Below are 16474 nucleotides of genomic sequence, written 5' to 3'. Positions count from 1 at the left end.
ATTAGTAGGTCAGAGAACTGTTCGGATTTTAAGGTCCGTGCTCATTCCATATCATATATGGCTATCCTCGTCCTAAAGATGAGAATGTCTTTATGATTGCCTTTCGTTCAAAGTATGTAAAAATTTTTTAAAATACTTGAGAGTATTTTTAAATGTTAGTTTTTTTGGGTTCAGCTATTGCCAGTCTTTTGGTTTCTAGACATAAAATACTAGCTATGAGGCAAAGTAATTGCTCCCAGATGATAAAATCATGTGTTTCCTTAAAGCTGAATATGACTTTTCTCTTGGACTTTCTTTCTTTGAGTGGAAACGTCAGGCTTTGGGCTGATGGCGTATAATATTTAATGACTGAGAAAGTGAAACATGACAGTACATAGACAATGAACATGAGTCAGTTGTAACTGCTTTGACTTACAGCGTGAAAGCCCCTGACTTCACCCTGCATGCAGTGACATTGTATGGAGTTTGGATTCAGGAAGCCCAACAAAATGATGCAGTTGAGACCTTATCTGGTATAAATACAAAGCTCTAACTCCAACCTCCCTTCCATTTATCTTTCCTAAGTCTCTAAGATGCGAGCTTCTGATTATACCAGGCTCATGATGAGCTCTTTCTTGGGAAGAAGGGAGTCTTGAGAAAAGGAGGAAGATGGATTTTCATTGGAGGTATAATTAAAAACCTGCCCTACAGGTTCTGGACAAGTGGGGTCAGAGGTGTTGGGCTTAAGATATAAGAGGGTTTTGCTGTGATTTGGGACTTTAAAGGAGCTAGCCAGCTTATGTCATCTGAAAGCTCCCTTCTTGGGCTAAGAAAAGAAATGGAGATCATAAACACAGCAAAACAAATAAACACTGAAAGACGATTTGGCTATAAATATTTAAAAAACCGTGACTTTCATGTGAGTGCTGCTTAGAATATGAGACGGAAAACTAATTGTCAGAGTATTTTGTATTTACTGTACATACTTCTGAGGCGGATAACAGAACCATTCACTTACAACTAATCTTTCAGAGGAAGTTCTCATCATTGTGCTATCAAACAATTGAAGAAACAGCCATGTTGGTAAGAGACAGTTTACTCCTGCTCTGGTTTTTATTGGTGCTGGGAAGTATCTTATTACCACTTTGTATCTTAAATCACACCTAAGAAGTGAAATGGCAGGAAAAAAATATGTGCCATTTGTAGACTCTTAGAAATGTGGGGGAATTGACATCAGTAGAACACACTGGAGCCTGCCTGCCTGAAGTCAGATACATTGTGACGTAGGATTTATGTCTTGTTATTAGAATTTCCTTGTTTTAGAACATTTGGATTCAGTGACCCGAGTGCAGTATTCATGGAAGGGGGTGAATTCTGCCCTCCTTGCTGTGAGGGGAAGGCCCCAGATAATGGTCAGTTATAGAATGACAGAGACCATCTCCATCTGCCCCCTTTTGGTTCTTATTCTTTCCTCTTTGATTGGTTTGCCCTTCTTGCTTGGCCTAACACTCCTACTCACTGAATCCATTACTCTTAACAAAACTCAGGACTACAGAGGTCAGCTTGGAGGATAGGCTTTTTGTATGACATGGTTTGGTGGTTTCAGTTAGGGTGTGTTTCAGGTAGGTATGGAATAGTGAGCAAAGCTTCTGAGTCCATTTTTGAGATTTGGACGTAAAACAACAATGTTACATGAAAGCATTTAAGAGGATTCCCAGCCATGGGTCATTGGAGACACTTTTAAATGATTTCTGAGGTAGTAAAGCTACGGAATTGGCTACATATTAAATACAGGAGAATTTAAGATGGGTGTCGTGATACTAGGAATGTAAGCTAAAAAATGTGAATTAACGTAAAATTGATTTATTTAACTCCAAGTTGCTTTGTTAATGTGCATCCAGAAATTTTTAAAAAATGGGGCCACAGTTCTTAATGCCGTTTGTGTATTTTTCCACACTGCGTTATTTTATGTGGCTATTTCCATAAATGGGCAGAAGTCATATAATGATCATTTATATTAGGAACGTAATATCCTGTTGTGTTGAAGGACCATGGTTCTTGCTAAGCTGTCCCCCCAGTTTTGGACATTTAGTTTGTTTTTAGTTTTTCCCTATTATAAATACAAAGGGATATATAGAACATGTCTTTCTTGCTATGGTAATATTTGAGCATCTGCTGTATATGTGCCACGCGTGACCTCAGATGCTGTGGCGGGAAACAAAGACGAATGAGACACACAGTGCTACTAGAGATTTGAGTAATGCGGGAGGCTTTATGTCTAGTGTGATCAAGGAAGGCTCTCGGAAAGATGGAATTTGATTCTGGGTCTTGAAGGATGAGTAGTAGTAAGAATGACAAATCCGGGGAAATTAAACTCTAAGCAGTGGAGGACGCAGTTCAGAGTATTGTGGCCAGAGTATGTGAGGCCCATCTGATAAGTCTGAAATGCATTTTGCCAGGAAGTATCTTGCTATAAGGATGTGTCCTAAATAAGTCTTAGAAAGAGTACACTACAAATGAATGATACAAATGGTGGCAAAGACATGCCATTTACAGAACGTATGCTCCTGGAAGTTTACCTCCTCTTTGCCAGTCACTTTTTTTTATCTTCCCTAACAGTGATTCTATAGACCAGTCTTATGAGGGAGACTTAATATCTGATTCCCAAGTGGTGAAAGGGAAGAATAGAAGTATGCCGTTTTACATAAAATGTGGGAAGTATCACCATCATCTGTACAAGCAAACTCCAGCTCATTCAATTATTCGTGCGTGGATCAAGCATTCGGAGAATAGTTATGTGCTAGATAGGCCAGTGCTGGAATAAAGAAGACTTCATCCGCCAAGGAAACTAATGGATTCATTGTGAAGAAAGAACCAAAATAAACGACAACAACAATAAAACAAATCCTCGATAGTGCGTTAAACTCTTTGAAGTTATGCAGAGGGTGCTATAGAGCCACAGGGAAGGCATATCTAAAACTAGTAGGGGGCATCCAAGAAGGCTTCCTGGAGGAGGAAATGCCTATAGTGGGTCTTAAAGAGTGGGAGGAAGAGCACAGGAAGCCCTCCCAAGACAGGCAGAGTGATCATGATCAGCCTGGACAAAGGCACAAAGGGGTAAGAGGACATGAACCACTAGGAAACTAGTGTTTAAACTTTCCTCTGCAGCTGAAGCATTGGCGAGAGACCAGTGAATGGCTGTGAATATCATGCCATAGAAAAATTCTGAGTTCAAAAAAAGAAAAAAAAGCATGATCAAATTTACCGGGGCAGCGAGTGGGATGGCCCAGGCTAGCAATGTTGAGCACAGTGGCAGGGAAAGGGGGGATAATGTAGGAGAGTTCGCCAGTGGCCCACTCTCCCTTAGTGCTTTGGTAAGTGGGGGAATGAACAGCGTGCTGGAGAGCCACAGTGCTCAGAATGGTACGGTAACGTGCTTTGGTAAGTGGACAACTACCTAGTGAGCGTCATTGTAGTGGGGGTAGGCAGTGACCCGGGTGGAAAAGAGGAATGGTAACAGGATTAACTTTTCTCTGTGCCCCAGATGGCATTGTAGGCGGGGGGGAGCACCAAGCCCTGTGTCTGACCTCCCATCAGATGGGGTGGTAGTTCAGCAAGCTCTGCCACACACTAAATTCTGGTTCTGGGTTTTAACCATTCCACTAATTTTACCAGATTAGGGGGAGCATGCTTTCCTTTTTAACAGACCATAGAGGGAGAAAAACCTTGGCACTTTTCTCCGGTACGTAACATTGAATTTTATATATACCATGGTATATGTAATTTAAATATACTGTATATTATATATATAAAAGATGCAATGTAAGTCATTGCTTTCATATGACCCCTGCAGCTGAAAAGGAGGGTGAGAATCAGTGAGTGTTTAAGCAAAGTCCGTTCTCTCATGGATTTACATTCTACTGGCTTTAGATGAGATGAGACAGGCTGCTACTGAGTTGTTTTAAAAACTAAGAAACTGGTGAAGTGTAGTTGTCCACTCAGATTTTTCTTTTTAAATGCTTTATGCCCAAGGAAAATGTTGGGGCTGGGATTTGAATTTAAATTTTATGAGTTTGCATGGGTCATTCTTTAAAACTGGGTTTTAGGCTGGTAATTAGTAAATGGCACCCTCTTTCATCTTCCTTAATTTTTTTTGCATGCTGTTGGGTCATTCAGAATGGCACTAAGGTTAAATCGGGTGCATCATAAGCCACTTGAAAACAGATGGTTAAGTCTGCTAAGCATGGGTTTGATTGGGTACCTCTCTTGTGGGCTTGTTGGTTCTTGTGCAAATTCCTGCTTCCACCCTTTTCCAGGATCAGCTGCACATACCTGCCTCACCCCAGTCCAGGAGGGCCAGCCTGTTCTCTTCACCCAGCCCAGAAGTTAGAGTTCTGGAAGAATTTGCTTCCAGGGCTGTAAAAATCTCTGTAACTGCTCTCTTTCCTAGATCTTCTTAGTTACTGTGCTAGGAGGGGATATCATGGTAGGGTGCAAGGATTTTTAGGCAAAGAAAAAATACTGAAATGGATGTGGTGTTGAAATTAGGGTGAACTCTAGGAAGCACCATAACCATCCTTTTGCATGTTCCTGGCCCCCTTACCTCGTGTCTGCAATATAGCATTTGTTTTCCTTTTTAAAATGTGTGTTTTAAAATGGGTGTGTTTGTGTGTGTGTGTGTGTAAGAGGGAGTGAGAGAAAGAGATTTATTCAATATCATGGAATCTTTGAGGGAAAGAGTATCAAACTTTCAAAGTTGTAATAATGACTTCTTTTGATGTCTATCACATTCTACGTGACAATAGACCAATTCTCCTTTATTAATGTTTGTGTATTCTCTTAAAGACCTAAAAGAAATATTTTGGCTTTTTAATAATCTTTACTGACCAATGTTATAAATAGAAAAACGTCATTGTTTTAGATCATATGAGATGAAGATGGTTAAGCTGAGGGCATTTGCATGTGGGCACTATCAAGAGGATTGAAGTTGACACAGGTGGGCTGTACGGGCAGGCTCTACTTCAGGAATAGTGCACTTATCACCCAGGCCACTTTGGTCAGTCTGTCTGTCCCCAAGCCAAGAGGATAAACAGACTTGACAAACTGTTTATAAAAGGTTGTCAGTTTTTAGGGTGTGGCTGTTGAACCACACCTGAGAAACTACCTAAATGAAGCCAACTCATAAAGTTACTTAAGAGCCTCCACCCCAGTTGATGGTCCAGATTGTCTCCAAGGGAGGTGAACTAAGCCAGTGTTAAGACTTTGAGTGGGATAAGGCGGTGGTGATAAGGCATAATGGATGCATTCATACACATCACTTCAATACAGCGTTTTCTTGGATGGAAGCATGGGAAATAGCACATGAGCACACACACACGCTTCTTGTTAGCTTTCTTGGTCACTGCTGACCTGCCCCTGTCCTTTCTTTCCCAGCTACCCATTGGGACTTGAGCCTTTGCAAGATCATTGAAAATCCTTAGGTTCTGAGAACCTGCAGGGAAAAATAATTGATCTCTAACCCTTCAGAAAGTTGGTTGAAACAATAAAAAATATTTTCAAAGGAGACCATCCACATATATAGCAGTTGGCTTTGACTAGAATAAATTTACCTTGTTATGAAACTGCTCGTGTTACTATGAGAGTATTTTAATTTAGAAAGTACTTTGATAAGCTTATAGCTTATAAATTAAATGGATTCGTTTGTGACTTCTTGGGGAATTCCTTCAACTTCTGATCGCTTCCTCAAGTCCATTTTAAATAAATATAACAGACATTGATTCTTTGGCCAAAGTTAGCCTTTTAACCCATTGGTGGTACTTTCATTTCCTTTAGTGGCCTTCATTAAAATTTAGGAAAGCTTATACATTCCAAAAAAGTTAACTCTAAATAAAGGAGAGGTAGGTCAATATCTTAGTTTGGAACTATGGCAAAATTAATTGTCCTCAGATCGCTGGTTAGCAAGTATTTTATATTTATTCATTAATGAAAATCAATAAAATATTTAAATTGCATATACATTCTACCACTCTAATATAACATCTTATATATTTTCCTTTATATGTTATTTATGTGGTGAACTTTTTATTTGGAATACTACTTTTACTTTAGTTGTTTTCCACTCATTTACAAAAAGCCTTTATAATTATAATGATAAATAATATTCAATTGCATTAATGTATTATAATCTATGAACTATCTTTCTTATGTTAAAAATATAGCTGTATCTAACTCTTTGCTACTTTAGATATCATTGTAGTGAAATCTTTAGGCCGTAATAATTTCCTTGGGATAAATTTACAAGAATAACTAGGTCAGAGGTATGATCATTTTTTGATTTGCGGAAAGAGTCTTTATCAAAGACTCTAGATTATAAAGATAATACATAATCATCTTAATAAATTAGAATGGTATGGAAATATATAAAGTAAAAATAAAAGTTCTCATGGCACCTTGAGCTGAGCTGCCGCTGAGCTCCCAGATGGCTCAGTTGGTTGGAGCGCGTCCTCTCAACCACAAGGTTGCCGGTTCGACTCCCACAGGGGATGGTGGGCTGCGCCCCCTGCAACCAGAAAACGGCAACTGGACCTGGAGCTGAGCTGTGCCCTCCACAACTAAGACTGAAAGGATAACAACTTGACTTGGGAAAAAATCCTGGAAATACACACTGTTCCCCAATCAAGTCCTGCTCCCCTTCCCCAATAAAATCTTTAAATAATAATAATAAAATAAAAGTTCTCTGTGGGACCCCAGTCCCACTCTCCCAAGTGAACCATGATGAGCCCCTAAGGAAAAGTTGGATAGAATGAGGAAAGAGGGCTCTGATGAGTGGAATGAGGTGGAAGAGGTGCCAGTGTACTATATAGTTCAAAAGTCAAGTGAAATATTGGGTTATTTGTATGATTTTGAAAACGGAATCCAAGCAGTTCCCTCCTTGGACAAGAGGTGGAGGTATTCAGTGTTGGTTTACAAACAGCTGGTTTGACAAAGTGCAGTCTCCCGAGTCACATAATGTTAAGTGATGTCCATGCACCCTTGTCTCTGATCCGGAGATGGCAGGAACCAGCAGGCCCCAGCTCTCCTACGTTTAAGGGTCATTGAGGAATCCTTGTAGATAAGAGAGGAATTGCGTATTCCAGGCCCCGGAGTGACGACTAGACTTGGAAAGCTGGGAGGGTTAGTGGAGGCAGTTCAAGTGTGCTAAGAAGCGAACACGCTTTTTGCTGCATGTCTGTGAGCTGAGTGTCTTTGACACTTGATTTCATCTTTGAGGCCCGGCGCAGAAATCACGTCTGTGGGCTTTCCGTTTTTCTGTGAACTGTGGCAGAGCTGAGGGAAAGGAGCCATTATCTAAGACCACTACCAATGTGTTAATTTCCTCCATGAGCCCACAGAAGAATAATGGTATTCTCCTATTTGGTAGTTTCATTCAATTATGTTGAATTATTTGTCTCTGAAAGGAGTGTCTTCTGTGTCGTGTCTGTATCTGCCCACTCACTTTGCTACTCTGGCCTGAGTATAATTAGATTACCTTCTCTCTCTGCCCGCCCGTCCTGTCTCCATTCCCCCTGCCCTGTCTCCATTGCCCCCGCATTGGAAGGGAAGGTTGGCATGGCACGCACGGTGGTTTTCTGGCCTTTAGAGACATTAGCTGCTGTCAGTCCCCAGAGTTCCATTTGCTAGTATTGGGCCCAGTCCACAGCTTTCTACCTATAAAAACAACAGGCAAACTCAGGAGTCCTTTAGTAAGTCCCAGACAGTTGCCACTGAACCGAGTCCTGTTCCCTGGGCCAAGTTCCTCACTGACTCTGTGCATTGTTTTCCAATTTATAAAACTGGGTGTCTAGACTTATCCTCAAGATTGTGTCTAGGACATAGATGGGAAGAGGTGGAGGCCTCAAGTGATGACTGAAATCGGAATAAAAACCACGAGACCCATGTCTCCTGACTGTCATGCTTTTCAGGCATGTCTTAGCACTTGCTCCCTGCACAGAAGCTGGATTCCAAACAAAGAAGCCACTGAGGGAAGTTATGCTTCACTTCACTTTTTAATAAAATAGAGTGTCTACTTATTAGATAGGAGTATGTCTAAAATTCAGAACCTCAGAGACTAATTCTCTGACTTTCAGATGATACCATCGTTTAATTTCCTAGGCATTAAAAAAAAACACCAAAAAAAAAACCAAACCCTGAATGTTTAATACATTTGTGGGAATAGAAGGAATGCAACAAAGACTAGAATTTTATAATATACATTAGACATATAAAAGATGTTCCATTTATCAAAGAAATTTACCCTCTTTCACTGTCTTGGCTAGTTTCCTCCAAGCAATAAACAGTAATGACTAGTCTCATAGATAAGCTGCTCTATTGTGTTGAGCAGTAGTTGTATCTTCATGTTACAAGTCATTCTCATCTCCAAAAACTACCTTTCCATTGACTGCATTGTCTCACTGCACTGTTTCACAGTCAGGCTGTACTTTCCTTAAATTAGAAGAACCTGAATAAAAGCTGGAGGCGCAAGGATTTTACTGAGTTAGTAACAATGTCCATTGGCACAAACCTTCTACTTCTTCATGTTACTAAAACTGCAGTAATAGAAACGAAAGCTACTTGACTGAAAAAGGAACTTAGAAATAAGATCATTAACTATAACTAAATACATCTTAAATTTAAATATAAGTACCATATTATTTCCTGTTTAGTATCAGGTACATATCTGAACTATCTATCCTGAATTCTGATCTCAGAGAAAAAGGTCAGAGATAGTTACAAAGATCCTTTATAGTATCAGGCTCATTTTAAAAACAATGAGATCCTTTGAGACAATCACTTCAGCCTTGCTTTTCTTTTCTTTTTTTTTAGCTGAGATTTCTGTGGGTACTTTTGTTGGTAGTCCATTTATGCTGTATACTTACTGTCTACTCTGCCTCTGTTTTTATCACTGGATTCTCCTATAGCTTTTCTAAGCCAATAAGAGTAACCAAGAGGGGATCGGAGGGCATGTGTATGGCCCCAGGTAGGTTTTCTGGGCGGGAATTCCCGCCTGTTCTCGTGAATTTTTTTCACTTTCCTGTTCCTAAATTCCGAGAAAACTTGGTCGGGAAATGAGGAAAATCAGCTCCTCGAACCCAGGTGGTTGGTAGTATCGGCCATCACTTTGTGGAAATGATTCATCATGTAGAACAGAAAACAGTCTATATCTCAGGATTCGGGAACGGGAAGGCGGAAAATATTCCTGAGAATGGGCAGGAATTCCCGCCCGGAAACTCTAGCTCAAGGAACTTTTTGTAGGGCCGGAGCAGAATTAGATACACATCATTGGCCCCGGCTCGAGCTCCTGAACATGAGAGCACAGGTGAGCCTTGAGGTGCCCAGGCCATTGCCCGTCCCCGCCCACACCTGGCCCAGCAGGCCCCACTCACCCACCTCCCAAGCCGTTTTGATAGTTTATCCTCCCAGTCAGATTTCAGCTGTCTATCCCCTTGACTATTTAACTTTTGTGGGCACATGCCTGTACATATAAAAATATGTTTTAAAATTATATTTGCTTTTACTTGCATAATGAACACACATACTACTTATGATACCTCCCACACCAACCCACCCACACCTCCTGCACTCTACTCATAGGAAATTATTAGTTGTTTCGTGCTTTTGGCAGTTCTGGAGAAAATACACAGAGTCACGTGTTGTGACTGCTGGGTGTAGGGTTGAGACTATAATTTTTACAAGCTGTAGTTTTTAAACAGCCAATTATTAGAGATAAGGGAATTTTTTATATGACTTTTGAGAGGTCCCAGTGAGGAACTCTCACTGTGTGTCATTATCTAAACAACAGTGATTGAATGGAGCTCAGCAGTATGTAGGCAGGACTTATTAGATAAGCCCGATGTAGGCTAAAGCGGTGATAAAGCAGCCTACACTGTCCTACGTGTTTCTTGAGGGAGAAAGGAGAGCCGCTGGGATTTCAGTATTGTTGTCCTCATGCCTGTTGCCATAACAGTTTAAATTCTGCCCTTGAACAAGGTAATTTTTTAAAAAAAAATTTATAATTTAAATATATAATTCACGTATTCAGAAATGAGACAAAGTGCAAACATGATGCGACAGTGGTTTTATAGGATGGGAAATAAAGAATCGGTCTCTTCAGCTGAACAAGGTGCATTTGACCAGACATCTTAGGAGGCCGTACTGGAGTGTGAAGAAGGCAGCAATTATAAGTGACAATATCTTTGATGATGGCCGTAATTTCAACCGCAGTTTAGACCATCAGCAGTTCTGCTAATGGGGAGTTAACAAGTGGAAAGGGAACCCCTAAGAGTCACCTCAGGCAGGAATCACCATGGCCTGTGATATTTGTCATCTGTCTACTTATAGTTACATGGTCAGGGTCCCAGCAGGAGCATCATGCAAGTAACAATAATGGATTTTGTTTATATGTACCCAGTCTTGTTTCAGGAAACAAAATTATGGTGGCTTAAAAGATTATACAAAGTAAAATTAAAAATCAGTGGGTGAGGATATTGGTACAGAGAGAAATAGCAAGAAGAAGAAATCAGAAGTAAAAATAGAGATAGCATGTATTGCATAAGGTCTTGTAAATAACTCTGGAAAAAAGCCACTGATTTGGCTCTGTGTTCTCCAGCAGTCAAGGCAAAGAAGGAATCGTGGCCAGATACATAGTTCACAGAGTCTTTAAGATTCGATTCACTAGTTACTCAGGAAAAACACAAGTACTGCACAAGTGGGACAAGTGGGCCATGCCTTCAACCCCACACTGAGAGGAAGTCCAGCGATTGCTGGAGGTAAAACAGAGCTTCGGTACTTTACAGGGAAATAGAATTTGCTTGTATGATCCGATTGTGCTCATTTCTATTGGCTGATTACATAGGAGAATCAGGCATAACTTTCTCTTAGTAACCTTTTCGTCTTCTCAATGTAAAATAAGTAATACTTCAAATGAGATACTTCCCGAACTCTCCCTTTGAAATAGAGGGCCCGTGAGCTCTTAAATTTCTGTGACTTTCTGGTGTAAAAAGGACTGTATTCACTAGATGGCAGTATCAACAGCCTGTTAGGAAATTAAATAGGCTCATGAATCTCTTAAGTACTGCAAATGTGGAAAAGTAGGAAAACCTAATGGAACATACAGGAGCTCATATCTACAACCTACACAAATGAGAATTTTCCATCTCCTCCTCCCATTTTCTTTCAGGGCCAGGGAGGAGGGGCTATACAGAGTAGCTGCAAGCATGTCTGGGTGACACCAGAGGGCTGCTTTTCCCAAGGAGCAAACCTCCCAGCTCTCGGGCAGGCCAGAGGCAGCAGGGTTTCCGGCCACTTTCTGTTTGATCCTTCAACTGTCACAGGTTAGGAGTTACTGACAAATGTTTGGGGACTACCTGTGGGATAATAGTGTGGGGACTACCTGTGGGATAATTGATAAGGTGCAAAAATGTGTTTAATAAGTGGAGATAGTTCTTAGACCCTCAGTGTTTGCTCATTTGTCATGTCTAGCATCAAGGCAATGTGACCTCTCAGGAAATGATTTACTTCTATTTATGTAAAATTATTTTGCCCATTTCCATCAATGAGGAGAGATTACATACTTTTTCATAGTTGTGTGTGTGTGTGTGTGAAAAAGGTAGATTCATTTTTAAATCATAATGGTATAAAATTAATGGTATTTGGTTGAATTTTAGAATTCTTATAGTGTATCTTGGGAAGTATGTGAGAAGTCATAGAATAATAGATCTCTATCCTATTCCACAAGGCAGTTAGTTTCTTCACAGCAGTGCTGCTGGTGTTCTGTGTAGGACAGTTCTTCATTGTGTGGGACTGTCCCCTGGGCTGCGGGGGATTCTGCATCCCTGGCTCTTGTCCTGGGGGACTTCTACGTGTCAGAAGTGTGCAATCATTGTGACTACCCAGTAACGCACAATTTCTGTGTGTCTCCTTGGAGGGGTAAGGAGCGGGAGGGTGGAGCTCTGCTGGACAAGAGCTTTTGGTGTACATAATGGAACTCGTACAATTTAGTGGGCAGAATCTCTTGGAAAGACTGTACATTAATAACTTCATATTTTTTAAAAAATCACAACCACAACACCGGCGCCTTAAACTTCTACTCATTTGCATTTACTTATGGGTTCTGATTCCAATGAATTCTGCATAAACACAGTTTTTACATATATAAACTTATGCATACACAATTTTAGGGTATACTTTTAATATTACCGTATCAGTTACTTTTTCTTGTATTCCTTATTGTTTTTGTATTAGTATACAAGCCATGTCCAGATAGTTCATTCTCCTCCACCTTGCTTCTCCCGCCCTTTTTTACATAACTTGCTGTGAAAAGTAGAACCATTTTTTTCCTCACGTGAATTCTAGTATCATTTCCTTGACATCGTTAAAGTATCTTTTTTTTTTGCATTTTAATTGAAATTATTAATATATAAATGACTTAGGGTTGGATTGTATTCTTTGCTGTTTTAATCAATCTGGTATCAGACTGTCCATATAAGAAATGTCCAAACCTGTAGAGAATTTTTTTTTTTTGAGAATTTTTATGAGTTTATTTGAGCCCAACTGACGACATTGCCAGGAAGCAAGATCTCAGATGCTCTGGAGAATGACAGTTTGGCAGTTTCATTTATACATCTGGGACTAAGGAAGGAGCGTAAGGAAGGTTACAGGAAGGTGGAAGAAAGCAAGGAGAAGATTGGATTACACGGCACTTAACAAGATTATGTGCTCCCTTAAGGGTGGTTACACCTGTGAGGGGTCTGGAAAAGAGGATTACATCTGACATTTTAAAGGTGTGCTAACCTAGATGCATAAGAACAGTGGGCAGGACTGGACTGAAAAACATTTTATAAAGAAGTTGTAGGCTTGGGAAGTGACTCCCCTCCATGACCTGCCCAGTTAGGAATTTATGATCAGATCTCCCTGTGAGGGTACTTTTGGTTACTGAATTTGGTACATACCCCATTTTTCAAAATATGTGCTCTCATTTTGCGGGACTTCTCTTTTTTTCCTCCCCTAAAGATTTCATTCGGTAGGAGAAAACCTTGCATGTGTTCTCTGACCCTTTCTAATCTCACCTGCCCGGAAGCTAGTCATGTCTAAATTGTACTAGTTCAGAAGAGGAGTAATCTTGTTTCCTTTGTCTTTTTCTTTTCTCATCAACTAGCCTTCAAAAGTCCCTTGAGCTTAAGGCCTGGACCTTAGGATTTCTGTCTGTTCTCATGGCACCTCGCACAGGGCCAGTCCATTGTATATCCTCTAGGTAAAGCCTCGGTTGATTGACATGTTCTCAGTTTACTTTCCCTGGTTGGTCTTTGCACTGGTGCAGTTACCAACAGCTTCTGGATATAGGTTAAATCACCATAAAGTATGTCTAAGCCATTAGGAGCAAATTTGATGTCTTGCCTTTGTTATCTAAAAACGGGTAGGAGAGATCCCAAGTGGCACCTGACCTATCGAAACATCCATGAGTAATGAAAGGGAGAAGAGGGAAAACAACCGCTGAATTGAGCTGGAAGAATGCTGGCCTGCTCTGATCTGTGGTATGCCAAGGTCCAAAGGCAATGCCAACTGACAGCGAACGTTACGCAGCTGAGTTGATGCCATTTTCCCGCCTAGACAAGCCTCTTCAGGCACAAAAGCCTAAGGAAAGTCTGTCACGTTCAGGAGCAGCAGGGAGTCTTCTGCACCCATCATTCCAATGTTACCTTGCACCAGGCTAGCACCCCCCACACACACCCTTGAGTGAATCTCAATAGAGAAATGTTGTAGAATACTAAAAGGGTTCAATCAGCAAGATGGAATTTTAAGGGTTAGGTCCTCTTGGGGACTTGTTTGGGTTACCAGGCTTTTAACTTTTATCCCTAGAACTACCTTATTACAAGATATATCATGGAGACAAACGTGAAGCTATTTTGGCATCGCTTTAGTGACTCCTTAGGCGCTAGTTGATTTTCTGTCTGCCCATATCAGGAGCAACTGGATTAAAGATGGCAGATCTCGTGCTGATTGTTAGACTAGATACTTTAAATGCTGATTAAATTGCTATCAAACTACATAACCCAGACCTTTATTTTAATTTACAAAACCTTTGATTGCCACTTATCCAAGCTGTCATTTAAGCAAAAAACTGCTTGTTTCCACACCCTGTAAGAAAATATTTAATTTATAGTCCATTGATACCTACCGAATTTCACCATTGAATTTCTGAATATGTCCTGTCATCCATCCCAGCTTTAAGTGCCCTATGTAAGACACTCAATATCAGTCAAGATAGTAACTTTCTACATGACCCCAAATCTCAGTGATTCTCAAAACAAAGATTGATTTCCCAGTTGTCCTGTATGTCCCTGTATTTGTGGGTCAGCTGCAGCTTTGCTCTGGGTGGGCCTCAGTCTGTTGATGGAATGGCCTCTATCTGCATCATTGCTACTCTCCAGAGCAGAGCAGGAAAAGAGAACAAGGTGAAGTTCCAGACTAGCTCCTTAAGCTTGCTCCTAGATGTGGTACGTGGTCATGTGGCCGTGGCCCAAAGCAAGTCACATGGCCACGCTTGAGTTCAACAGGGTACGGATATGTAATTACCCCTTGGGAAGGGGCAGGACCTTTTGATGAATATTAATCCCGGGGGTGCCAAAAAAGTGTATACATATGACTTGTATTCATCTTTTGTTATTGGCATATATCGAGTATTACAATTTTAATACAGTTTTTTCTTTTCTTGAAATGTGTATACATTTTTGGGGCACCCTCTCTATAATCTACCACATGTAGATTTCCCACGCTGCATGATCTTAATATTCTGAAAGAGAGTAGTTTTTGTTCAGTTTTTCAAAATGTAGTACCATAAGTGGGTGGTGGGTCAGTTAGGTTGATTTTATTTTTTTTTTCCTTTCTTACAAGAAATTTACTAATTATGTTTAGTAACACATAATAATCATGATATATTTGAGCTATCTTTAAAGTTATTTTACAGTGGCTTAATTCATCAACTATCAGTGTCTTCATTTAATAATTTATATCCTACAACTGTCACTTGTTGGCTTTCTGTTAGACATTTCTTTTTCAAAACCACACATTTGTTTTCAAAAGGTAAATGAAATCAGTTGGGGGGAAGGATCAGGAAGAAGAAATGGGGGATGGCAAACGTCTAAGATCCTGAGTTTTATTTCCTTATTCATTTTCTCCAAAAAAAAAAAAAAAAATTATGTCAATGCTTGCTCATGTGGGTATGTCTGTTTAGTTTTAAAAGTTAACTTTTGCTCTTGGCTAGAAGCCAGCCTGGCAGGAACAGCCCCCAGTGTCACCGTTACAGCTACTCAATGATGATAAGAAGCCAGCTACTCTTCTTTCGTCTGGCTGGGGAGGATGGGGGACAAGGAAAAACTGCTTCCTGGGCTGTTTTTCTCACCATCAGCCTAGGCAGATAGGCTGACGCTCCACACCTATCTTCTTTGGCAGAAACTCAGATCAGTGGGCCAGTTCCTGACACATACCTATACGCACTTTGAATTACTTGTTCTATTTTCCTCTTTCCTGCTCAGATTTCTCTCAGGAGTAGGCTTCACTTAAAACTTATCACTCTTGTCAAAAAGAAAACACATATTTATAGAATGGAATATCTTACAGAAAGAGGGTGTGGGCAGAGTGGAGGAAGAAATGAATCCTGGCTTTTGTCAGTCAACAGTATTTATGGAACCACCCTCCGGATGCCAAGCGTATTGTAGGCAGTTATCAAAGAAATAAGTTTGGTCCACCTGCCTCCTATTACCCACCCTGCACACAAGACTTCATCCTGAGGATTATTTCTACTGGTTCTACCCATGGAATTCAGCTTCCTTTGGCTCAAAAACAATATTTCCAAGAATAAAATAGACAGATCTAAACCCCCTGTGGTGTAAAACTGTGGCATTCATTGAGAAAAGTAGTGTTCTCAGTTCCAGATCACATATTTAATGCAAGAAACAGGTACTGTTTCATTGTCAAAATATTTACCAGGACGTTGTAATTCGTTTTACACAAAGAGGGCAATTTTTAACATCATGCTCATTCCTGGCACCTGATTTACTGCTTCACACCTGTATAGGCATCCATGAATTTTATTTTTTTTTAATGATAAAGAATGATAGATGTTGCTCAGCTTTTTAAAAAATCTTTCAACCACAATACCCCAATTTGTTATCTGGGAAGGGATGCTTTGATTCGGTAGGAAAGCTTGTGCCCAACTGGGTGGGGAGGCAATCTTTTATCTTCTGGCTCCTAACATCTCATATCTGTCTTGAGGCAAAATTGGCTCCACCCTATTATCCCTAGTACAATCTGTGGCTCCTAATAGTTTGAACAAATTTACCTGCCACCTTAAAATAGAGAATAAACTTGAAGGAGAGAAGTAGGGAATTAGTGACCAATCTTTGTCTACTCGGTTACATTGTGACTTAAGAAAGTATTTTTAAATGTCCACTAAGTGACA

General features: G+C 40.3%; 1 protein-coding gene across 3 annotated transcripts in view; it reads left to right on the top strand.

The window, feature by feature from the left end:
• KANK1 (KN motif and ankyrin repeat domains 1) overlaps window positions 1-16474 on the top strand; it is a 185638-nt gene that overhangs the window by 74103 nt on the left and 95061 nt on the right. The gene's annotated exons all lie outside the window — the stretch shown is intronic.

The sequence above is a fragment of the Rhinolophus sinicus genome, linkage group LG04 (genome assembly GCF_036562045.2).
Source record: "Rhinolophus sinicus isolate RSC01 linkage group LG04, ASM3656204v1, whole genome shotgun sequence".
NCBI classification, from domain to species: Eukaryota; Metazoa; Chordata; class Mammalia; order Chiroptera; family Rhinolophidae; genus Rhinolophus; species Rhinolophus sinicus.
This window is presented reverse-complemented; position numbering and strand designations above follow the sequence as displayed.